The sequence below is a fragment of the Podarcis cretensis genome (genome assembly GCF_951804945.1).
Source record: "Podarcis cretensis genome assembly, chromosome: 6".
NCBI lineage: Eukaryota > Metazoa > Chordata > Lepidosauria > Squamata > Lacertidae > Podarcis > Podarcis cretensis.
The window spans coordinates 46,469,925-46,496,254 of record NC_137175.1 but is presented as its reverse complement, the minus strand read 5'-3'; the positions used below and the strand labels follow the sequence as shown (position 1 = coordinate 46,496,254).

Here is a 26,330-nt window from a genome sequence, read left to right as displayed (position 1 = left end):
GTGCTTCATTAGGAAGTCAAATGTGCTCTTTAGAAGAAAGATGAGAGGCTGCCTGAGACAGGGAGAAAGCCACAAGGGACCTGGTTTATGTTCTCAGAGCAACTTGATCCTAGCTCTCCTGAACAACAGAAGAACCCTCCTTAGGCAAACGGCATCATTACTGCATCTGCTTCTTAGGACTGGCCTGTTGGCAGCTCTAACAGCTTCTAAGGATGTGCCTGTTAGTAGTTTTAGATTTCCTCTAATCTCTTATTATCTAGTTGTACAGAAGCACCACTAAGGACATTGGCTTCCCCAAGGAAAGCACCATTCTCCCATAGACCCCAGTCGTGACATTCCAGATTAGTCTTCCCATTTGTGCAACACAGCTAAATCAATGGGGGCACAAGATCTGGGCTTTTTAAATTCAAGGATGCAAGTCGTTTTTCTGCTTCAGATGTTGTTTAACATTAAGAAAAATCACTTGGGTCAAAGCTATGTTACCCATCGGGAGATTACATTTCTTGACACTGTCTGGCATTGTGAATGGTCTTGCATGTCTCCATTATGTATTGAGATTGTGGCTCACCACTAACTTCTAGCCTATGACACATTGTGGAGGGTTTTCAAATAAGCAATGGCCATACATCTGGAGCATTCACAAGACTGAACACCATGTCCAACATTCAAGCTGTGACCTACATGTTAAAAAGGTTGTATGAACTAGCCCTTGTGGCTTCTCTCTGTCCCAGTGGCACATTTTGGAAACTGGGCCAATACAACTTTCTTATCTTACATAATGTCGCAAAGAGATGCTGAGCTTTGTGGAAAGTTATGCACTGCATGCAGATTCCCTCCCCACTTTCCTTAAATAATTCCTGTTTGCTGCACTGGGCCTTTTATGGGAGGGGATACATTTTCTGTGGTGGAGAAGGCTTGGTTGTGGGAAAGCCGGGTATAGATATTCACTTGGCTATAATGCTGATTCGGTGGACTTTGGCAAGACACTTGAAAGAAAGCAGTGAGAACAAGGAACAAGGACAGAAGGGGTGGGGGGATACAGTAGGCAGAAACAGCTAAGTACAAAATAAGACAAAAACATTGCAGATTTCCAGAGAAATGTTTCATCCAAGTTCAGCATAGGCCTTTGATTTTTTTTTTGTACAATAGCTTGGGTTGCACTGTGGAGTGCAGAGTTCACTTGTCACTGAACAGATTTTAACAAGTACAGGCATTCCCCGCATAGACAGCAAGTCACATTATAGCTTTAGTACAAGTCTCACAAGTTCTCTAGCATTTTATCCCATCTACATATAATGGAAGCTTATGGGGAGAGAGTGGGGAGAGACAGACAATCCAGGGCAGAATACATTCAGAGGATAGCTGTACTGCTCTTTGCCTCTATTTTTTTTTTAAAAAAAACCACTTTCTCTTCACCTAGACATGGAAATTAAAATTGACTAGTCCCCCTGCTATATTATGAAGTGCCTAGTGCCTACTAAATCAGGTAGGCACTTCATAACATTGGCTATATGCAGGAAGAAGAATGCCTTTGCTCACTTGTTACAAAGCAGTAACTCAAGTACCAACAGTTGACAAAATTGCAGGGCACCACTGAGAGAGCTGGATAGATGGCTTTACTCGAGCTTGTTGCTTTTTTAAATGACTGGATTGAGCACTCATGCACATGATTTGTACAGCTGAGGGGCACACAGCCTCTAATGCTTCTTTTTTAAAAGACCCAAAAATTTGAGGCAGAGGAGTTGTATCACACACTAGTGATGGCACAAGCACTATTCAGGTAGGGGCATGTGGTGCTCACCTAGCCATATTCCACAAAGTACCCATAACAGCAATGGATGGCATACTGGCTAGAGGAAGAAACGTACTTTTTTAAAGGAGCAAAATACTGCAAATCACTAAAAATTGGGTATTTAGGGGCCATCTGGTTACCAGCTACCAGAACTTGCAATACAGAGCGGAAATTTTCTTCAGCCTATTACCGTACCACTTTAAAATCACTCTAGTCCTCCAGGGACAGCAGTTACTGTCACATCTTCTCACACATGCAAAAACTTCCCTCCCTCTAGGAGTTGTTGTTTGTTTAATTGAAACAAAAAAAATTCCTTTAATTGAAACAAAAAAAATTACCTGTATCTGAAGAAGTGTGCATGCACACGAAAGCTCATACCAAGAACTAACTTAGTTGGTCTTTAAGGTGCTACTGGAAGGAATTTTTTTTGTTTTGACTATGGCAGACCAACACGGCTACCTATCTGTAACTTTGTTTAATTGGTTAGCATAGACGAATGTCAGTGAACTGACATTGCTGCTGTGATGAGGCTGCAGTAGGTGCACCTGGTAGAGTGCTTCATCTTTGTCTTGCTTCAGGGAGCACTTTTAAAGAGGCACTTTACCTAGGGCAGGTAGGGGGATCCAACTGTGGCCCTACTTCCAAGTCTACTGCAAGTCAGTCTTCCAGTCCAAATGACAAGCGCACATCCCACTTGAGCCTGGATTCCTGCAGGAAGATCTTATAAGAGCTGCTGATACTCTTAGAGCAGAAAAAAGTAGCATATAAAACATCCCAGAAATAGGCTCCGTAAATAGATGCTGCTTCTGCAGTGGTCTACAAGAATGGTATACTGTATCTTGTAAAGTTACCTAATTGCACAAGCAAACCCAAAGACTTTGTAGGCTAGGGAGACCATGTTGTTAGGGTAGTCCATGAAAATGCATGGGTGGTCATCTCTCCAATGTTAGGGTTCCACTTTAGATGACTTCATCTATCATCCTTTTTGGTATTACCAAGGAGTCTGTGATGCATTAGTGCAGTTAGGTAATTTTAGCTTGGCCTTCATTGTCTTATGGGGGAAGGGTGTTCTTTCAATGGTCATTTGTATTACTTCACTTCAGAAGTGAAGTTAAACTATGCAACTCGCTCCTCCCACAAGGTGCAGCAATGGCCACCAATTGGGATGGCTCTGAGGGGCTTTGAGAGCGAGAAACACCAGTTCCCAGGATCCTTAGGTATAAGGTAAAGGTAAAGGTACCCCTGCCCGTACGGGCCAGTCTTGACAGACTCTGGGGTTGTGCGCCCATCTCACTTAAGAGGCCAGGGGCCAGCGCTGTCCGGAGACACTTCCGGGTCACGTGGCCAGCGTGACATCGCTGCTCTGGCGAGCCAGAGCCGCACACGGAAACGCCGTTTACCTTCCCGCTGGTAAGCGGTCCCTATTTATCTACTTGCACCCGGAGGTGCTTTCGAACTGCTAGGTTGGCAGGCGCTGGGACCGAGCAGCGGGAGCGCACCCCGCCGCAGGGATTCGAACCGCCGACCTTTCGATCGGCAAGCCCTAGGCGCTGAGGCTTTAACCCACAGCGCCACCTGCGTCCCGATCCTTAGGTATACTTGGCCATAAATGTCTATGCCTTCAGGCAGTTTGCCTATTGATACCATTTGCTGGGAACCCCAAAGGGGGAGAATCCTGTTGAGGAGAGGACAGGTCATTGGAAGAGATGGGCCGTTTCGCTGGATCCAGCAGGGCTTTTCTTACGTTTTTCTTAACGTGAGGCAGCCCTGTGGCACCTGAGGGCCCTCCGTTCATTCTGCTGCGTGGTGGGACAGTCTTCCTAAGTAGGTCTTCCATCCCAAAGTCCTGCGCTGAGGGACAGCAGAATGGCTGGAGCATGCAGAGACCTCAGGTTGTCCAGGAGACGTCTCCTCGGGAAGGCCTCGATATGTACCGTCTTCCGGCCTGCTGCGCACAGATAGTCCCTGGCGAGCAAGCTCGTGTGTCCTTACATGTATCACTTGAGGGAGCACCACACGTGTCGCGCGCTTGCCTGTAGTCACGCGCGCTTGCGTGTGTCAGCAGAACCCGGCGTTGCGAGCGCGCGGGGAGCGGGGGGAGGGGCGGTGAGAAGAAGCAGGTGCGGGAGGCGGGTTTCAGGCGCTCTACTGCCACCTGCGCGCGGGAGGAACATTCCGCCGAGGCGAGAGCCCGCGCGCAGTGCGCCTGGACATCTATGTTTGTACGTGTGTGCGTGCAGTTTTGTCTGCGCGCGCGCAACCCGGGTGGTGGGAGGGAGAGCGGCTGGAGAGTGTGTGTGTGTTGGTGGGGAAGAGTCGGCGCTGGCAGGCAGGATGCGCTGAGCATTACCCAGTTGCCATAGAAACCAGCAGAAGGAGGTGGGCGGCCGGTCGAGGAGGGGGAGCGATTTGCCCGCAGTCGTCGCGAAGCTGCTGCTGCTGCTGCTGCTGCTGGAGTCGGAGCTTCGCCAGAGGAAGCAAACCTCGCGCGCTCGCCGCGGTTCAGGTGGGAGAGGAATTTGAACTCCCTTTCCTCCCCCGCACGCGCGCGCGCACACACACACACAGTAACACACACACACACACACACACACACACACCGCTGTGGCTCCTCAGCCTTTCTCGAGGGGTCTTGCAAGGGAGTGTTCCCGGACAGTCTGCTAAGCCTCCCGCGCTAAGCAGCGGCCGGAACTGCGCAGGTAAGCCCTCGTCTCTTATGTCGGGGTGTGTGTTCGTGTGTGTGTGTGGGGGGGGGAATAATTATCGGGGTTCATATTTTGCACCCCCCATTTCTTTTCCTCCTCCGCCTCCCACCCGCCAGCCCTGCAGCATCGAAGCGGGGACGGTGGGATTTGAAGCAAAGGTCCATCAGTTCCTGAGTGCAGCTGCAAAAGAGGCATGGGGTGGGCACACAGCCCCACCGAAGAACCTTTCCGGAGGGGCAGGGGGCTGGAAGGGGCAGTCCCTGGGCTTCATCTGTTTAGTTGCGCTTCGGTAGAAGCTTGTCCCGTGCATCTCTGGATCTCTCCTCTACTTCCCTTTTTTCTTAGGTTTTTTTTTTTTTCTATTGGGGCTGCACCTGACAAGATGTGGGTTGCACTACAAGCAGTGGGAAGGAGAAGTGCGCTACTGTGACAAGAGCCTGCGTTGGGGCTGAATTGTGGGGCAAAGCAGCTGGCAGTTCCGCAAGCACCTGGTGGGCGGGTGGCTGGAAATGGTAGCAGGGTGAGCAAAGGACTCTTAGCTGAACTGACATGTGGCTGGGTCCCCACCTTGATTGATGTACCTTGCTGCAGCGCAGCCTGCCTCTGGACACAGGGGTGAACTAGATGATCCCACTGGGTACTTTCCAGCCATGGCGGTGATGAGCACATTCTGCAGTTGTACTGACCTTTCAGACTTAGACTGTCTGCACCATTTTCATTTAAGGAAGAATTGCACTGCTCCTTGAACGACAACAACAGTTCTGTGTGATGCAGCAGCAAAAAAAGCTAATGTCGTTCTAGGTCGCATCAACAGACGTATAATATCCAGGTCAAGGGAAACAATAGTCCCACACTATTCTGCCTTGGTCAGACCACACCTGGAGTACTGGGTCCATTTCTGGGCGCCACAGTTTAAGAAGGATATTGACAAGCTGGAACGTGTGCAGAGGAGAGCGACCAAGATGATCAGGGGTCTGGAAACCAAACCTTATGGGGAATGGTTGAGGGAGTTGGGTATGTTTAGCCTGGGATATATCTATATATTATATCTGTCTTGGATGCTTTAGTTGAGATTCCTGCCTTGCAGGGGGTTGGATTAGATGACCCTCAAGACCCCATCCAACACTGTGATTCTGTGATTATTATTAATATTATGAGATTGCAAGACAGGTTCATTTGCCGCCTCTTCCTGGGGTGCCAAAGGTTCTCAAAGAGGGGGAGGGTATTTCTTGGCCTCTTCAAGGAAGGAATGCTGGAAACATTTTGGGCAAAGGGAAGGACCATGATCCCTAACTCTATCTGGAATGCCTTCAGATCTCTGATCAAATATAGCCAGCCTTTTTTTTATTATTTGTCATCTCCAGGCCAAGCTAATGGGCAATGGCAGCAGGGTAGGCCAAGGTTTCCATCTTTTAGGGTCCATTACATTATTCTTTCCATTTCCAATACTGCAAGGGCATTCCTCATTATTCCAGGAAGAGAGAAGCTAGATCTGGAAAAAGGAACCAATGTGATGCACACATGCCTACAATCTGCTTTATGCTGAATTATTTCTTTTAGCTATCTTCATCCTGCTCAATTTAAGCCATGCACCATCACCCCCTCCTCATAGCAGAACGAATTGTTCTTGATAGGGGGCAGGGAGGAAGACTAATCTTTGTAAACAGGTGAGCTATGCCTCATTCCTGTAGGTGTGCTGTGGGAACTCTCTTCTGTGACTGAGGAGAAACAAGGTCTAAGGTGATATAGTTGGTGTGGGGCTTATAGTCCTAAATATGTAACCTGAGAGCAAATATATCCTGTCTATCCTTATGTCTTCTTGCTGGGCAGAGTAACTCAGTCATCAGGTGCAGTGGTTTCTAGAAATGACTTAAAATCATGGTGGTTATGGTCTGTCTGCCAGTCTAATAACATGTAAGATCAGAGGTTCTTTATTGCATGCAGGCATGTTAAGAGTGGGAGCCTGTACTTCGTGGGATTGGTGCATGACCTGTTCACCATGGACAGGGAGGCAATATGGCAGCATAATCCCATTGCCATCATTTGCCCAAATGGTCATGTGAATTGGCCCTTGGATGGTTTGTAGCGTTCTCCTAGATTTAGTTACCTTTAGTCACTCACTGCAATCACAGAAGCCTGTCACTCAATTTCCCCCTTTACGAAAACTTGCATCAATTTCCTGAAGTCATGATTGAAGCCAAGTACTTCACTATCCTTAATACATCCCACACATCCAGTTTTCAGCATAATACCATCTGATTTTTGCCTCTAGCTTTGCTTGCATTCTACAGAGTATCCAGTTCTTCTGTGACTCTCTTCTGCATCAAATCCAAATTATATGCTCCTTCATACCCTATCAAGCAAACCCCTTTTATATTACCAATGTATTTTCTCAACAACCTATTGTGGCAAACTGCTATCCCATTTTGATCCAGTCTGTAAGACTTTATAAAACAGACAAGACTAGAAGTGGCACAGGTGCAAATTGGAACTGAAGCCAATAGGATTTTAGTGGCACAAGTGGCAGCCTCAGGACCTCTTTACAAAACAAAGCCTATAAATTCATTCTTCTCTAAGTCCCATATTTGAATAAAGTTGACAGTCTCAGTGCTCTGTCTAATAATTTGTCATGTCACTGACTCCTTTCATTTGCCGAGAGATACCTAAATATCTCCATTGCCTTGTTTCTGGAATAACTGTAAGCTCCTCTAGGCAGGGACCTGATATATCATCTAGTTTATCCTGTAGAGCATCATGTACATTTGGAGACTAGGACAGAAAACAGAGGCTGTGAAAATTTGAAGATGATTCTTGATTGCTGGTTCTTAGATAATATTCTTCCCATCTCCAAAGGAGAGAGAGAAATTGCAAGCATGGAGGCAACCATTATCATGAGGCATGTGCAAAGCTGCTTCCTGGCACTGGCTTGCTTCCAAGTGCTGCAGCAAGTATAATATGCAAGTACAGATTCCAGCAAGATCACAGTGCATCCTTGGCATTCTGATTTTAAAGGATGCTTGACAATAAGTTAAAGGCTGAAGTGTTTTTACAGCAAGCTTCAGCCTGAGGTTTTGTATGCACTAAACAAGACCTGCCATCACGGAAGCAGTCACCTGGAACACGGATGCAATGACTACACTTGCTTGTGAAGCCCTCATAGTCCCTGCCCGAGTGCCATGGTTCACTAGCTGCTGTGAGGGCCTGGATGGCACTTGTTTAGACAGCAAAACTAGCCTCCCTTAACTGTTAGGTGTATTTCGTTAAATAAGAAAGCAACATAAAAAGGAATCAAATTCTGTATTCAGAAGGAGTCTGCAAAACACAACTGTTTGCAATAAGGCTTTTCGAGCATTTCAGCAGAATTTGATTCTCCATTCCCTACCCTAGAAGGAAGGAGAAACGTGGGGGTGGGGGGAGTTTTAGTGGAAGGCAGAAAGAGTTGCACCATGCTTCCATTAAATCCATTCATAACAGATGCTAAGAATAAAAGGTTCCCTTTTTAAAAGGCAAACCATCATTTTCTTTCAAAATTGTAAGGTTGTTGGGTGTGGGTCGTTGATTATCCTCTTCCCATTTTGAAATTTTTGATGTTTTCTCTCCTACTAACATCTATCATTGCCAAGCACCAAAAGGAAAACACAAAATTATGATAGCTGGACACCTTCCCATTGCTGGCTGATGGCATCCAAGGGCATTGTTTTCTAGATGTCAGATTTGCAAGAAAGTATAACACATCTCTATATACGCTTTTTTAATCTGAAGGCTGCTCAATCCTTGCTCTGGATTGACTTTCTTAATAAGGGTGTTCTAATGTATTAGGTTCTTATTTGATGAGAAAGATGATAAAATTTAATATTCCAAGAGTTCAGGGTGCTTCAAAATCTAGCTGTAATCCTTACAACAAGCCTGTAAAATAAGTCACTATTATTGCCTCCAATATTGTAGAGAGAGAGAGATTGGCTGGCCTAAGGCAACCTAGTGAGTTCACAGCAGAGGTGAACTGAAAACTGGCAACTTGCTGCTACAATAGTTCATAACGATAATAAGGAAAAGGGAAAAAGGGAAACCATGTACATATAACAAGAGCTGTGAAAACTCTGCAATTCTATGCAAGTGTAGAATTCAACATCCTGTTACTAATATGAAACAAAAATCTGGAAAGGTTGTGAGCAATGCCTGATGACATCCCTAGAGACTGAAGAGGCTTAGTAGCCATTTTCAGCCACAGGCAGACCTGACTTCAGTGCCCTGCATAGCATTCTGTCCTTCCTCATGACCTGCCGAAGCTGATTGACTTCTGCAAAGCAAGCATGTATACGGTATGCAAATATGGTTGGCAGGCATTACTGTTAGAGATTGCAGAATATGGCTTTTCTTGGCATAGGGCTTGAGCTACCTTGATGCAGGAGTTTTATTTTATATATAAATATAATTTGGAAATATAAAGAAGGCCCACCCCTGCTTGTTTTATAGCTTTGCATAGCATAGCAATTCTAATGGGGTTTAAAAACAAACTAACAGGTCACAATCAGTTATATTAATCTTTAGCAGATGACAAGGTATTTCCTTTCCATTGCATAATGTTTTAAACAAGACTTGAGGAACAAAGCTATGCACTGACTTCAGTGAGACTTACTCCCAGGTAAATGTATTGTTACATCCCACCCCTATCTCAAAGTGGTGTGAGACTCCAGGGGTTCCAGCTGCTTACCCAGGGTTTGTGTTTCCATTGGAAATTAGGCACAGCGGAGACTGCAGTGTCTTTATGAAATATGGTTTATTTACACATGATTACAACCTGTGTTTAGATGGAGAGAGTTCCCAGCATTCACATCACAAGATAGTCTTTGTTGTTTTTCTACGAGCAGCAAACACGGATCTGCAAAGAGAGGAAGCCATGTTACCTGTGCCCCTGCATCATGACTTCTTCTCTTTAGCCTCATATGACTTTCTGTCCACTTCCTCCTCCTCCTTCCCAGAACCACTTGCAGAAACAACTCCTCTCTCTTCTGCATACAGCAACACCCACTGTAAGCCTGGCAGCCTCCCCCTCCACGCTGGGCAAAGAGTCTTATGGTTTGCAGCTGGCTAACATTTATCAAACAGATGAAGCCATTATCAGTCTTTTGGGTCTTCAGTGACCCACCCCCAGTGAGCCATCACAAGGCTGGCCTCATGAGGCAGCTCGCTGGTGTTATTTCCAGCGCTTGCGAAATTCATGAATTTGTGAGTTTGCTCAAATTCTAAACCTTTACTGAATCTAGAGGTTTGGCAGGGCCTTGCCCCTCCCCAGTTTATAATATATGTTGAGTTGCAGCCTTAAGCTGCAACCATTTTTTCCCCCTTTTAAAGATGGTTGTAAAAAACGGGACTACTTTGGTATGGCAGCAGGTTTTATAAATTCTCAGAGAGCCAGTGTGGTGTCAAAGATAGAGGCTTGAACCAGGAAGAGAAAGGTTCAGATCCCTGTTCAGACAAGATTCAAACCTGGTTGATCTTGGGCCAGTTGCAATCTCTCAGCCTAAGCTACCGGTACTTTTTAGGACTGTGGTGAGGACGAAAGAATAGGAACACAATGCATACCATCCTGAGGTCCTTGGAGTGTTAGTGGGATAAAAAAATGTCATAATAAATAAACATGTAGGAAGGATCCTGAAGCCAGCTCCATATTTAAAACACATTTTTAATGGGAACCAGGCAGAGGGCCTACTCAGTAGTAGCACCCGCCCTGTGGAACGCTCTCCCATCAGATGTCAAGGAAATAAACAACTATCCAACTTTTAGAAGAAATCTGAAGGTAGTTTTTAATGTTTGAAGTTTTATTCTGTATTCAATGTTCTGTTGAAAACTGCCCAGAGTGGCTGGGGTAGAAATAAATAAATAAATAAATAAATAAATAAATAAATAAATTATTATTTTATTTTGAGGGTTCTCCAGGTGGTAGCAAACCACAGCCTGTTCCTCTCTTCTAGGTAGAAACTGGGGCAAACCACACTTTATTTTAATCCCACTTCTCTTTCTTTCCTTTTTTTAAAGGTGTGCTTAATCATGCCACTTTTAATTTGAAGAAAAAGCAGCTTCGTTTTTCTGCTGATGACCCCCTACTATTTGCTGCACTTAGAGTACATAGTAATAATAATAATAATAATAATAATAATAATAATAATAATTTTTATTTGTACCCCGCCCATCTGGCTGGGTTTCCCCATAGCACCAATTGTGGTGGTGATTTGGGGCAGAGAACTAGTGCATGTCCTGATTCCAGATCAGGAGTGCAGTGCTGGACCAGGGCCACACATGGTTGCTTTCGCTTGAAAATAAAAGTGGCAGTGTTAGGCATTGGGGTTGGGGGATTGGTTTGGAATATATTGTTGGGTCCCAAACAAGTGTGTGATTTTGTATCTGTAAGATGTGGGTGCTGAACTTACTAAACCAGCCTCTTTGTTAAGGCAATGAGCCTGCTCAAGTCTGTTAGGCATCCATTCTGAAGAGCTAGTCAAGTGCAGACGTGAAACCATTTCAGGAGGGGATAAGTCCCTCCCCCGACATCCTGGCTGGGAGCCACATCATCTTGTAGGTAGGAAAACAGTAGGCCAAGAGCTAGTCTTCATTTACTCTTGTCTGAAAGACACAAGAGGCTGAATTTTCTCTGTGCTGAATCCAAGGCTTTGGGAACGCCCCCCTAGAAAGCAAGTGAGGGAACAATGTCTGTTAATGCTATGAGCCATTCCATCCCATGCTCAGGTTGTATATATGTGTAAATAAAATTGTGGAAGGAATTTAGGACTGATGGTCTGAGGAAGGGGGTGTCAGACCTCCTTAGTTCCCCAGGCAGACAGAACTGCAAGGCAAGCAGAAGTCAGACCTTGGAGGGAGATCAAGGTATGAGTGCCAGCACTCACCATGAAGTTGTTATAGTAAGTGCCACAGTTTTAACTAGTGCTTTTCTTCTAGGGGAAAAAGGTGCTGGTACTGCGTACCCTTGAGTACCCCCAGAAGAAGAAAAAGGACTGAGAGGAAGTATTGTTGCATGTCACTCCAAACTCCTAGTGGTGCAAGATTCCAGGGTTTCAAGTCACTTCGTCAAGGTTTACACTTCCTTTTGGAAATGAGACACAGCGGACACAGTGGTGTCTTTATGATATATGGTTTATTTACACATATATACAACCTGAGCCTACGATGGAGAGGTTCACAGCATTAACACCACAAAGGGGTCTTGTTTCTTCCATAGCCACAGCCTTGGATTCAAACAGAAATCAAACACTGCTCTCAAACTTTGCTCTGACTCTCCAGCTTGCTGCTTTACCTCTTCATAACACTACTTTCAGCCCTCAACTCAGGCCTTGTTAGTATGCCATCTCGCACAGAGCCCCCTTTCCTTTGTTCTCTTAATGGCCCATCACCCAGGCAATCACCTCAGCATAGGAAGCTAGCCTGTGTTATTTTTTTAAGACTAGCTGGATCCAGGGTCAAAACAAAATAAAAAAATTCCTTCCAGTAGCACCCTAAAGACCAACTAAATTAGTTCTTGGTATGAGCTTTCGTGTGCATGCACACTTCTTCAGATAAGTGTGCATGCACATGAAAGCTCATACCAAGAACTAACTTAGTTGGTCTTTAAGGTGCTACTGGAAGGAATTTTTTTATTTTGTTTTGACTATGGCAGACCAACACGGCTACCTATCTGTAACTGGATCCAGGGGTAAAAGGATATTGCATGTAATCTACTTCCTCCCCACAAACTCATAACAGTATAAAGCCTCTATAGAGGCTTGAATTGTTCTCCATTAAATTGTACAAGTATAGTGGTTTATAGGATCATTTTTCTATATTATACTATTTTTTTCTAAGGACTTCTGTTAAAATCAGACAGGAATTAATCATCTTTTTTGCAATTAAAAGCTAGCAACACACAGAGAGAACAAAGGAGCTTATCCACCTTATCTGAACATTGCCTCTGTGATAGTTTTTTCCCCTACAAATCATCTAGATGTCCCTAGCAATTAGAGAAACATAATTTGGCTCAGATCTTCCCAAAAGCCCCCGTCACCAACGGTAACTGCTTCAACACTACTTATGAGAGACAAACTGATACAAAATAGGAACAAGATGGCAGTTTGTAATCTGTAGAAATTCTGTTCAAATCCGTATGTTTAGCAGTAGTTTAAGAAGAAACGAAAGTAATATTGCACCCTTCAAATAGAAGGTTTCAATCGGAATAGCTTTTAATTTCTGTGTTTACTAGAGAGAAAACAATATGGGTCTGTGGGGGGTGTATACTCTCTGTGTATGTGCTGAAAGCTAAGCTTTCTTTGGAAAGCAGCTTTTTTGTAATAAATATACCTGTGGATTTCTGACAGGCTGTCTTTAAACAGGTTGAAATTCATGTTTAGAGACATAAAAGGTTATCTTTTAAGTGTAAGAAGCTGTGTTTCACAAGGAAGAAACAAAAAAACCCTAGCAGCATTCTAAAAGCATTTGGCTGCTTGAAATATTATTGTGTTTTAGCCTGAGCAGTTAACAAAATACAGCTAATCAACAAGAGTTATTTGTGTCAAAATGAGCCCCTAGAGGTCCTGGTGTGCCATACAATATTCATGTTACTAATAAGAATCTGTCTTAAAGTGCTTCCAATCAAGACAGTCAGGGAAGAAAAATACCCTAATTTTATAGAGAATTAAAATAGAGATTGAAGGTTGAGTACGCAAAGAGTCAGTATAAAACAAATGTAGGCCATCATTTATTCTTCAGCCTCATATCATTTGCCCAGTACCAGTGATAACTCTTGTACCAGCTCCAGGATAATAACCTGACTACACAATTTCTAGCAGGCCTAAAACGAAACCCCATCTCTGTGTTGGATTTACTTCATTGGGTTTAATTCATTGGCATGTGGTCTTAGGAGCTGCGTTCTCAGGCCCAGTTTTGACAAGTGTTTTTTTTACCAGGGCCTGAAGAAATAAGAAAATGACTGCTTGGCAATTGTTGTTGCTGCAGGATAGCAGCAACATGCTAGATGCTACCCTGCTGTTGGGGTGGGACATAGCCTGTCCAGGACACCCAAGTTGTATGGAACACACATGCACAATAGTAACTTAGCACTAAGGGTTGTGCTTAATTTTCTATGGCAAGGTTGAGGAACCTGTGGACCTCCAGATGTTGGACTATAAACCCCATCATTCCTGGCCCAGAGTTGGAGTCCAACAAAATCTGGAGAGTCACTCATCCATCTTTGATTATACTACCAACATTTCTATTTAATGCAGTTAGTGTACTTCAGTGGGTACAAGACCAGAAATCTTGGGCAAGGTCTCTCAGCATCATTTTCTACATAAAATGGAAATCATTTCAAAGGATTGTTGAGATTTGGAAATGTTCGATCATTTATTTATTTTTTGCAGCTGAAATTCGGGACAAATCAATAGGGGCCTCTTCACATATCCATGGAAGGCAAATTAGTTAATTTATATTGCTGCTTTATTTTTTAATAGCAAATATTTAGAGAGCCACAAATATTTGCTTGTTCCTGTGAATAACTTGGGGATTTTTGCGTGTGTGCTTTCTGTTACATAATCCTGCTTCTTCAACAACACACTGAAAATGTTCACATGTATATTTACCCTGCCAGAATCCTCCTCTCCTGCCATGGAGCCAGTCATCTGCAGATTTCCTATAACACACCGATCAGTACTTTGCTACTTAGAGGTGTGATATTGGTAAGCCTGTTACAGAAAATGACAAGACATGGTAGGCTTCCTCCCACATATGCCTATATGCATAGTGATAGGAATCACACATATATAAAGCTGTGAATTTTAGATGATGTGTGAACACTGACCTTATGCAGGTATTCTAAATCCCTCACCCAATAAGGGGTAGCAGGGACCAGTTTTGCCTCCCACTTTGTTGCCATCTCCATTGGAGAGATAACTTCTAAGCCAGGGAGCCTGCTCTGCTCATATAGGCTTCCCACAGGATTTAGAACCCTGGAAGATCAGAGCTCTAAATTGTTCAGGGAGCCTACAGAACCAGAAAAGGCTGCCTGCAGCAGAAGTTATCCCTCCAGCTCATCCTCATTGCTTGAGGGATTTAGAATCTCTGAGCAGGGCTCTCCTCTCCCATCAATCTAATTTTCTTAGGTGGAAGATGGACCCAGCTATTTCTGCTTTTAGTATTCTGACCAAATATCTAATCACTTAAATCAAGGGGATATACTTTCTGATGAAGTAATCAAGGTGATTTACCTTTCAAAATAATGCCTAACAATCTAAAAGGAGAGAGAAGAGGGAAAATAAGCAAATGTATAATAACAGAACCAGAGATAAGACAACAGAGATAAGTCATTCTCAGAGGTCATTAGAAATTTCCAAAAAGGTTAAAGCAGGGAGTAAATGAAAATCCATGCAATGATTGGCCATAGGAGATAGCACGGAGGCAATTAATTCATCAGCAAACAAGGCATATCTTGCTATGCTAATGAGAATTAAGCAGTAGGAAACAGCATTAAGATTTAGGGTTGCAATCCCATGCTCACTAAGCGCCCACCGAATTCAGTGGGACATATTTCTGGGTAAAACGTAGAATTGTGCTGGAAAAGTTTAATGTGAAGGAACTACGGTATGCTATAGTCTAGTTTTCTGTAACTTGTTTTGCAACTGCCATGCCCACCTGTCCCACACATTTAACCATTCTCAAGACATATATTTGCTTTAGCTTCTTTAAAATTGGTATTTAATTGCTACATATCTGTTGAACATGAGTGGTCTCATTCCCTTTAGGATGGATTTGGACCTGTGTTTCTCTTGTACTACTAATGCAGGAGCTAGGAGCATGCTTAGAGGGGAATAAGCACCTTCCTTAGAATAGGTACCTTCCCTCTAGCCAGCCATGTGGATCCAGACTGTTCCTTTTGCTGCTCTTGCTGTGCCCCTTAAATCGAGGAGCTCCAGTCCCTTGACTTCCTTCTGCTGCTGCTGTAGCACAACCTGCCCTTTGCCCTTAGTAAAGCCCCAAGACTGCTAAAAGGTTAATGGTAGCTGTTGAGTCCCACTGATTTCAGAGAACAGACCTCTCAGCTGAATTCAGTAGCCACTTCTGTAGCTGTCACAGGATGCTGCAGTCATATCACTTACCAGGCACTAGAAACTGAAATAAGACACTAGTGACATGAGGCTATTCCAATTCCACACTGTGACCACAGACAAAACATATCTGAAAGAATTCTATGGGATCTCACAGGTTACTTCTACATCTGACAACGTATGTTTTATGTTTCGCCGGGGGGGGGGGCAGCAGCATAAAACCTGAGACTCAGCTGTGAAATACAGTTTGACTTTCAGGCATATTAAATCCTTATTATTTGGTGGCCTTTGCTATTGATGACAATAAACTTGAGGCAGACCAAATGCTTTCCTCCAAGAGGGGAAGGATAGACCCATTGAAATTAATGGACCTATCTTAGTAATATTCATTAATTTCAATGGGTCTACTTGGAATAATACTACCCTTAGTCTCTCTTTCATCAAAACATGGAAAGCAATTCAGTGGCTATTCTTATTTTTCTTGTTCAGTGCCATGATCCATTCAAGGAGCACTAGTCTGCTTGCAGAAAGGAAGTTTCCCTACCATACTCTATCTACTCAATTGACTTTTGGTCCCAGCATATATTCCACCCCTCTCAAAAGAGTAAGTGAAACTGAGTGCTGGACCAGACTATCTTAATGGAATAGAAATACTGTAGGCCTATTTGCAGCTAGGAATTGATCATCAGATATCTAGTCTATACCAGTTTCACATGTGTTCATTCATAACTCCATTCTATCCTGTCTGCACGTTATACTGCCCATTTTCTTAACATCTACATGAAAATCCATTTTTACATAGATATTTTTGCTCAAGGTATGTATTACTAGATGCATTTTATCCTACATCTGGAGAAATGCAAAATCCAAAGAGTAACTACATTCCAAGGCAATGTCAACATAGTAAATGAGTGAAGCCAGGCATATACATTCCTCTTTACCCAGGCCTGTGCTGATTAAACAATCTACAGACTTTTAAATGTGCCTGGGGGATATGTTTTGTTTGTTAGTTTGTTGTTATGTTACATATTTTGTGTTTTTAGACTGTAATCCACCCTATGATCTTTGGATGAAGGATGGTATATAAATTTAATAATCAAATAATAATAAATAATCCCAATCTGCGCATCAGTCTGGGGGGTACAGATCTGGTCTGTTTGTATTGCAATGCGGGGGGGGGGGGGGGGAGAGATCCTTAAGAATCCCTATTGCAACTGCACCACAAAGCACATAATCTTGTTTTGTGGCACAATCTAAAATTGCATTTTTATAAAATGCCTGGCTCTCATATATGAAGAGAAAATGCCAATTTTCATAATCCAAAAAGTATATGGGTGCTTTATATCCCCAAATTATGTAGCATTTCCATGCAACGAGGCCCAAAGTAGCTAACAATAAGTAAGATTCCACTATACATGAAAAAATCCTATTAAATATAAAATACAATATAAAACAAGCCAAGTAGGTATATTTTATAGTTAGGGGCATTTGTGCTGCAGTGGTGAGAGATGATTCACCTGCCAAAATTCTGCCCTACATAACTATTAACATTACAGAACATGGTAATGTGGTCCCATAAGTGTGGACCTGCTCACATTCTTGCTGTAACCAGGTCTGAATTCCTCAGGAATTGGTGCAGCTGATACACTAGCCTAAGCTGGACAAAGGTACTCTTCACCACTGCTGTCACCTGGTCATCTAGATGTAAGGGTGAAACTATGGACCTGACTTTTCAAAGCAAGTACAACCCATCCCAAACACGTTGAATCCCCATTCCGGAATATGTCTCTGAGTTTATCTGTCTTCTCTGGATTGAGCCTCAGTTTGTTTGCCCTCATCTAGCCCATTACCATTTAACCCAGAGGTGGTGAACCTGGAGGCCTCAGCCCCAGTCAGCATGGCTACTGTCCAGGGGTGACAGAATTATAGTCCAACACCTCTGGAGGGCCACAGGTTCCCCACCCTTTACTTTAGTCATACAACAACATACATATCCTTTTCCTGGGAATATATACTTGCCTTCCAGACAGCTAAGTGGGTTCAGACTGTTCATTTTCTTGCTATGGCTGTGCCCCCCTTAAACCAATCAAGAAGCGAGTCCCTTAGCATTTTTTAAAGCTCTGCCTTAACTTAACCTGCTCTTTGCCCTTAGCAAAGCCCCAAGTCTGCTAGAATGTTAACAGCAGTTGAATTCTGCTGATTTGAGAACAGAGCCTTGGTGAACAAAGACAATGTCACATTATGCCAGAAAGGACATCTCCCACTGAACCCTTTGGGATTTGGCCTTAGGGATCTTGAGCAGGGATCTGATTTGACTTAAGTGCCAGAGATCTCCCCTACCCTTTTTCCCGCTTGCAGAGCACCTCTCCTCTGCATCTCTCACAGACTCTGACACCCCTGGAATGGGTGAGTCACAGTATGTGCAGCATAGACAACACAAAGGTTCTCCAGTCAGAACATATTTCAGTGGGGGGCATTATATGAGGCATAGCCGTACCTATTGGCAGGAAGGTAATACTGGCTTGATTTTAAATTATCAGAACTAAAGGAGAAGCAGCAGTGGAGCAGGCACTTTCCCCCTCAGATCTAAGAATCCCCACCCCCACCCCACATAAATTTACTCTCCTCTAAAAGGCACTTTGAGGCCATCCTACGCAGTATGTTAACTAGACTCCTCTGAATTGTGCCTTCTCTTAGGTACATGTGCAAGCTCCTCGCATAGCCTGCAGTGCCTTTGTAACTCAGGAATGCCAAACCTGGCAAAGTAGATGCATTCTAAAGACAGCTGCAGGTATTAGGAAGCTGCCTGTCAAAGACTATTTAACCCAGTGTTATCTGCCCAGGATGACAGTGGCTGTCCAGGTTCTTTCACATCACTTGCTTTCTGGTTCCTTTTTATCTGAAGGTGTCTGGGACTGAACCTGGGGCCTGCATTCAAAGTGTGTGCTGTATAATTAGCTGTGGTTCCTCCCCAGCACATCTACCTGTGTGTGCCCCATTCAATTATAAAAGCAAGGTTCCCCCCCGCCTCATTCCACATAGAAAATGTAGACCCTTACTGTCATTTACTTCTCTAGAGTCTGTTGCTTCAAACACTGTTCCCCCAAGCTTGGCTCACCTCCTGGGTGATAAGTGGATAATCATTTTCCCACCAGTTCTTGCTAGTTACCTGCATATTATTTGAGGGGTGTTTGATGCCTTGGGGCAAGTCATTCTGATTTCAAGGATTAGAAGTATTATTCCAGAGCTTCCCAATCCATATGATCCACGTGCAAGAGCAGGAGCTTCACTCCGTGCTGGTCTGTGCCCACTGACAGAGGAAGAGGGGTGCGGGGGATGCAGTTTGCCCTGGGTGTCATCCCTGGGGGGGGGTTGACGTCACCATGGTGCCCCCCTAGGACGCTCGCCGCGCTGCCGCCGTGGGATGCTCGCTGTGGGCAGCGGCACCCCCATGTTTGCTGCCCCACCCCCATGGGACGCTCGCCCCACCCCCGTGGGATGCTCACCCCACCCACTTGGGGCGCTCGCCCCACCCCGCGTGCCAGAGCAGCTAGCTCTGCCTCTGTCTGTGTCTCACCTCAAGTAACAGGGGTAAGACTAGTATGAGCTGTGCAGTCCAAAAGGCTCACTTTCCATGGTATGTGTGAAGGTGTCCCAGAAGTAAAAGCATCTGACTTCCCACACTCAGTTGGAAGCATAGAAAATGGATATTTCATAGGGGCTTGGGAGGTTATCAAACCCCTTACTCAGTGTAGGATTTGTCATGCAGGATGCTCAGTTTGCCTGACAGATGACCACCCAGCTTCTGCTTAAATGCCTCCAGTGAAGGAGAGCTCACCTCATCGTGAGGTTGCCTGTTCTGCAGGTTTTACCAAAAGGACGTTTCTCTGCTTCCACCCAAGCCCTGCCCTCTGAAGCAATGGAGAACAAGTCCAGTCCATCTTCTGCATGACAGTCCTTCTGATATTTGAAGACAGCTATCAGGCCTCTCTTTAATTTTCTGTTCTCCAGCTTGAGTGAGACAATTTCATATTTCCTAGTACAGTTAAGCAGCACTGGAAAGTTCCCCTAACAGTACAGTGGTACCTCAGGTTAAGTACTTAATTTGTTCCGGAGGTCCATTCTTAACCTGAAACTGTTCTTAACCTGAAGCACCACTTTAGCTAATGGGACCTCCTCCTGCTGCTGCGCCACCGGAGCACAATTTCTCTTCTCATCCTGAAGCAAAGTTCTTAACCCGAGGTACTATTTCTGGGTTAGCAGAGTCTGTAACCTGAAGTGTATGTAACCTGAAGCGTATGTAACCCGACGTACCACTGTACATCTAAGTTACATATGTACATGTTCTCGTACCAGTTTAACTTTCACAGCTTCCCATTAAAGAAATAAAAATAAAGTTATGGGAACTGTAATTTGGTGAGGATACCAAGTAACAGAGGACTCTAAGCACAGATCTCTACGCTCCCAATTCATAGAGTTACAATTCCTATGATTACCAAGCAAGAAGAGCATTACTGATTACTGCAAGAAGAGCATCTGCTGCATAGGAATTGGCATAACAAAAGAGGATAAAACTCTGCCGTCTTTGCATAAATGCAGCTCCTCGCAAGAGGACAGACTTGTGTAGACAGACTTGTATACATATGATGGAGATGCTCTTTCTGCTACTGGCCAAATCCTTTTTGTATCTCAGTGGGGAAACCCTCTGCCTTTAGGGCAGCTCAGCATCCTAACCCATCACCTCTGATTTCATCAACCCTCTCAGATTCTGTGAGGGGCAGGGATCCTACCCTATATTTGACAGGAGCCCCAGGGGTCATTTCCTTAATGGCAGATGGGATTTGTGCTTGATTAAATGCTTCAGATCTATAATGGGTGAGAGGGCGGGTGGGGAGGGGCAAGGAAGAAGACCGCATCATTCCAACATGCAGCTGCATTGTTGCCCCTCCCTCTAGTGCTGGGTACTGAAGAAGGAATCAATGAAGAGAGAGAATGGGGGTTTGTGGCTCCCATCTGGGCTTCCTTCAAGCAGACACTGGTCTCCATAAGAGGGAGAAACGCGGGAGGGGTGATCTGGCATCATCATACATGTGCCCCATTCTAGAATATCTGGTGACAGGAAAGATCAGAATAAGGTTGTGTATGGTTTCCAGTTGCTGTTTCCAGTGTATGACTAGCTAAAGGAACTCTTTCCATTCTATTGCATGTACAGTATATGCATATTTGTTTTCTCTTAAACATGGAAGGGAGCATCCTTCATATTATGGCACTGGAACAACCACAATTGGCACAGAATCCATATACCAGTGCCTCAAATAATGAGACAGATGAGGGTATATTAAGGCATTGCAATGCGCAGGGCAAAGCAAGAGCAACACTACAAATAGATTTGCCTCAGTATCACCCCTTGCTGTGTGATAGTGGATGCATCGTTAAGAGCTTTAAAGGCATATTCTCTCTTGTATTTACATAAAAAAACGCAGTGCTGTGTTGGCAAAGGCAGTATGCTCAGCAAAGGCAGTTCTTCATCTCCCATCTACCCCACGCCCCACTGATCTATTCATATAAATAAGGGAGCATTCATAATAACTTTGGGATATATCAAAGGAATAATTGATGCAGTTTTCTCCACATCTGACATAGACATTTACTCTTTAGTGACCTCAGCTTTTGTTGCAGGAAAGTGTGCCCCATTGAAGAGGACGTCCTTTCCCTGCCATGTTTTGTGTAATGTCTAAATAGATACCATGTGGAACAATGCTGGTTCCCCTTAGGAGTAGATTCCCTATCTGGAAAGAGCATAAGAATCCTCCTGGAAGGTTGCATCAACCGTAGCCACAGACACAGCTATCCTCCATGAATTTGCCTGTTTCCCTCTTGAAACCTTTTAGCTAGTGGTCTTCATCATACTTTGCAAATGTGAATTTTATAAATTACGTATTGTGCGGAGGAGCTGCTGACTGCCACATCAAGAGGTAAATTTTGAAGCCCTACCCTCCTCCTTACCAGAAAATCTTCTCATGAGTAAACAGATAGGGATTTCTATCATCTCTTATGAAATGTGCAGAGGTTTTTGTTAGTTGGTTGATTTAAAAGCCTTCACGAAAAATTGTCAGCATTTTAGTGTGCATTTCCCCCCAATACACCCATTTTTGTATGCATTTGACTAATATACACATATTTTGCAAGCAATTTCCCATGTGGAATGCACTTTTGGGTGTTATTTTCACAAATACATGCATTTCTATGGACACATTTTCCTAATGAATGCATTTTTGTACGCATTGTTTGGCTGGAGAGCTGGATCACAAAATTCAGAGACGTGCAAATTTTAAAGGATAACTCTGCACGTTACCATTTCAAGAAGTGTGAATTAGGTAGTCCCTCATTAAAATGCCATACACCCATTTTTGTATGCATTTGACACCCATTTTTGTATGCATACATACACCCATTTTTGTATGCATTTGACTAATATACACATATTTTGCAAGCAATTTCCCATGTGGAATGCACTTTTGGGTGTTATTTTCACAAATACATGCATTTCTATGGACACATTTTCCTAATGAATGCATTTTTGTACGCATTGTTTGGCTGGAGAGCTGGATCACAAAATTCAGAGACGTGCAAATTTTAAAGGATAACTCTGCACGTTACCATTTCAAGAAGTGTGAATTAGGTAGTCCCTCATTAAAATGCCAAGAAAATTAAATTTCTCCCCATCCCAATGAGAAAACAGCCTATTCTCCCACTTCACACAGCAGGTAATTCTGTCACTGTGTTTTGATTACATAAACTTTGCACCTGCGAATAAGAATGCTGTAGGAGGAGAAGGGACAAGAAGGAATAGCCTGTTTCTACTCCCAGCAAGGAATCCTATTGTGCAAACATGCCGTAAATGGTCAGATGTATCTCTCCATGCTACCCAGGAGCTGTAGGAGGCTACTCTGGGATGTGGGGGAGCATAATTTATTCTGTGCTTGCAAGATTGTCTGAGATAGGGAGGAGGGGTGTATACCCCTTCAGGCTACTTCAGGATGGTGATTGGCTGATACAGTTTTTACTGCATCACAAGGGCCTGTTGTGCTTTCAGTTTCTGCCTGTGCCTGCCAGAGTGTGTTCTATCAGTTTTATCTCCGATTAGAGCACTTCTGAAGCACTCAGTCAGCATTGGATTATTTTATCTGTGATTAATAACCTTTCCCTAGAGCAGTGTATTTTGATGGGCTTGATTGTCTGCTAGATTGTGCCCGGCAGGCTACAGGAGCAGCCAGGAGGCAGTGGAATCTAACCCACTTTGGAAAGAGATGAAAGAGGAGGCATGGAAGCATATATCTTTCAAGAGAGAACTAACCTCTTAACGTTAGTTCTCTGTAGGCTGGCATTTCTCATTAGTACCACTATTTCCCATTTAGATGTTTGAGTTTCTTTGGAGCCTGCTATCCCACCCAGAGAATTTCAATCCTAGCTTATCATCTCCAGATTGCAACCTTCCAAATACAGTCTTAAAGAGGCAAGCATAAATGCTCATCTGAGAGTACCTACCTGCATTTTCCTTCTTTAGAGGGAGACGTGGGGTACTCTGGCCCTGTTTTATCACTAGATTGCAAGGTTTCAGACAGCCAGGTGAGGAAACTGGTGCATTTGTAAGCCCATTATTGACACATCCAATGGATTGCCTGGGCTGGAGTGGTTCTAAAATGTTGCTAGCTGGCTGAGGACTCTTCCAGGGAAAGTTAGGGATGATTCATATACGCCAGTACATGACTTGGTAATGTAAGAGCAATTGGGCATATTCTTCCTAAATAAATTAGTCCCAATTTAGCAGTAGCAGCTTGGTAATGGTACAAATGTAATGGGAGAGGAGGGAAATTGCAGTTATGTGCGTGCATGTGGCAAGTTCTTATTCTAATTGCCCTAATTTTTGCTATGTAGGATACAAGCCAATGGAGTGGTTAAATTATTGACTAGATCAGCTGGCAAAACAGTTTCTGGTATAGTCAATGTCATTTCTAAAGGAAATTTTTAAGAGTAAGATAATGTTCTTAAATGAAGGAACATTACTAAAGAAGATGGAGCCTTGCATTGCTGCTGCTGCTTTCCTTTACAAAGGCTGTTTCTGTGGATAGATGCTGATTCTGTCATATACATAATATTAATGATTGTATCCACATAATATAAATAAAGTATATATAATGTATTTAAAGGTAAAGGTAAAGGTACCCTTGACCGTTAGGTCCAGTCGTGACCGACTCTGGGGTTGTGGTCCTCATCTCGCTTTATTGGCCGAGGGAGCCGGCGTACAGCTTCCGGGTCATGTGGCCAGCATGACTAAGCCGATTCTGGCAAACCAGAGCAGTGCACAGAAACACCGTTTACCTTCCCGCCGGAGCGGTACCTATTTATCTACTTGCACTTTGCTAGGTTGGCAGGAGCAGGGACTGAGCAACGGGAGCTCACCCCGTCGCGGGGATTCGAACCGCCAACCTGCTGATTGGCAAGTCCTAGGCTCTGTGGTTTAACCCACAGCACCACCCGCGTCCCACTGGTAAAATAATTGCCCTTGAAGTGCTACAGAAATATGCAAAATGAGTGGGTCAGGGAATGGCAATGTTTGTTTCTCATGAACAGCACCAACTCTACAATACTGCTTCTGATTCTTCAAAAAGCTGTAATCTGTACATAACCTTTCGCTTATTACCTGATGGCTCATCTGAACATGTGAAAACCCTCAAGTGAAAATTATTGTGCTTAAGGTGATCTCAATTAATATGAAAGATATTTCTGCTATTTTTGGTCTCATATTTTATCTATGGTGGCAGTTTTCAAACAAGCAAATCATACTCAGATGTTGTGCTTCACTAAGTGATGATCAAACGCCTGTGAACTCACCTTGGACAGGCAATAAAGTTAAAGAACCTGTGATGCTGTGTGTTTGAAATTAAGAAATGAGCAAGTGTATCAATTCTCTCCATGAAGATTATGCGCCAGAGCAAAGAAAGGTGCTAAAAATGTCATGTGGAAAACCAGTTGGTGTTATAGATAGAGCAGATGGCCATAGAGCTACACACCTGAGATAAGCTGGTTCTGTCCCAGCATTGCAGTAGAAGGAGCAGACCAATATTTCCCTCTGGATTAGGTCAAGATTGCACTTCTTTGTACAGCATGCCACACTTACCCATTTGCACAGTTCAGATAATAACTCAGTAGAGCTTTTCTTATCCACACAAAGGTCATATCTGTATTACTTCTTTTTCTTTAAAAATTATTTTATTGTTTTTCAAAAAAATTTAACAACAACAACATGATGTTACCAGGTTCCAAAGGGACAAGAGTGTAGGTTCTAGGGAGTACAATCCAGTAATGGGATGCCACCATACACCTAGTTACTTAGAGAAGTGCCTCACTAATCATTCTAATGCAAGGACAATTTCATAGGGGCAGAGGCAGTACTTTAAATACCTTGGTTCTAAACCAGGTTAAACCAGCACCTTGAATTATTGATTGGAAGTCAATGGGGCTTTTTCAACACTGGCAAAATATGAACTATATAACTGATGACAGACAAACATATGAAATTTATTAAATAACTTCAGTGCATGCAGAAGTCAGTCCTGGATGTTAGTAGAACATGGAAAACTGTGGGAAGGCTGTCTCTGTCCAGAAGGAGCCAGATTTGATGCATGAACAGGTGCTTTGTGCCGCTGGTGAAACCTGCACTTCTAACATAAGGACTGTATCTACCAACACCCAAAAATGATAAACATGACATTTGAGGGGGTATACAACATGCTTCAGAACAGAATGAACCCCCCTTCCCAGGTCAGATGGACCACCCACCTACGGAATCTCCATCTTGTCTGAACATAAGAAAATCCTGCTGGATCAGGCTAGTGGCCCACCTAATCCGGCATCCTGTCCCCACAGTAACCAACACAGGCAGGAGCTGAGCGCAACAGCACTTTCCCCTCCTGCAGTTTCCAGCAACTGGTATTCAGAAGCACACTCCTTCCAACAACAAATTGAGCTTCACTTTATTAGCCCTCACCCAGTCCATTACCAGCTCCAAGCACTTGGTTCAGCTCTTCCACTTTTGACAAAAAGGAAAAAATACAGCTAGATAAGTGGCAACTCATTCCAAATCTCCGGATGACATCACTCATCACTGCATATATTATGTGCATCTCCCGCCTACCATGGCCTGCTTGCTTCGTATTGGCTCTTCCAAAAAATCTTCCTTGGAAACAATTGCTGCTGCCACCTCCCCACAGAGGAACCCAGCAGTTCTCCTCCAGCAGTATCTGCTGTCGCACTGCGACTTGACAGAGCCTGGGTCATGTTTCCCTCAAGGATAAGCTGGCGAAGAATGCTGCCTACAATGTCTCATCAGCCTCAGAAACACAGGCCGTCAGTTCGAATAAAAATCCGCTCTATTTGCACCTCCTGCCATGTGGATAAGTAGTTCATAGAAATGGGGGGCAGAGAGTCTATAAAGCAACTTTTCCCAACCTGATGTTTTGGATTGCGGCTCCCACCAGCCCCAGCCAGCATGGCCAACTGTCAGGGATGATGTGAGTTGTAGTACAAAACATCTGGAGGACACCCAGTTGTAGAAGGCTGGTGTGAAAACCCAGTTATTCCCCTAAGGGCCGTCCAACATAAACACTTCGTTGATAGAGGAATCCCTCCTACGTGACTGTACTCTTAGATGTAGGCATTTTGTGATGTCCATCTTAAGAGGCATCT

General features: G+C 43.9%; 1 protein-coding gene across 2 annotated transcripts in view; it reads left to right on the top strand.

Moving 5' to 3' along the window:
* The first annotated feature begins 3,984 nt into the window (after nucleotides 1-3,984).
* PACSIN1 (protein kinase C and casein kinase substrate in neurons 1) overlaps nucleotides 3,985-26,330 on the top strand; it is a 59,064-nt gene continuing 36,718 nt past the window's right edge. The window contains exon 1 of one of the 2 annotated variants that reach the window (XM_079980896.1): nucleotides 3,985-4,491. The gene's annotated coding sequence lies outside the window, so the exon portion shown is untranslated. The remainder of the gene's footprint in view (nucleotides 4,492-26,330) is intronic. The other variant, XM_079980897.1, reaches the window with a different exon arrangement.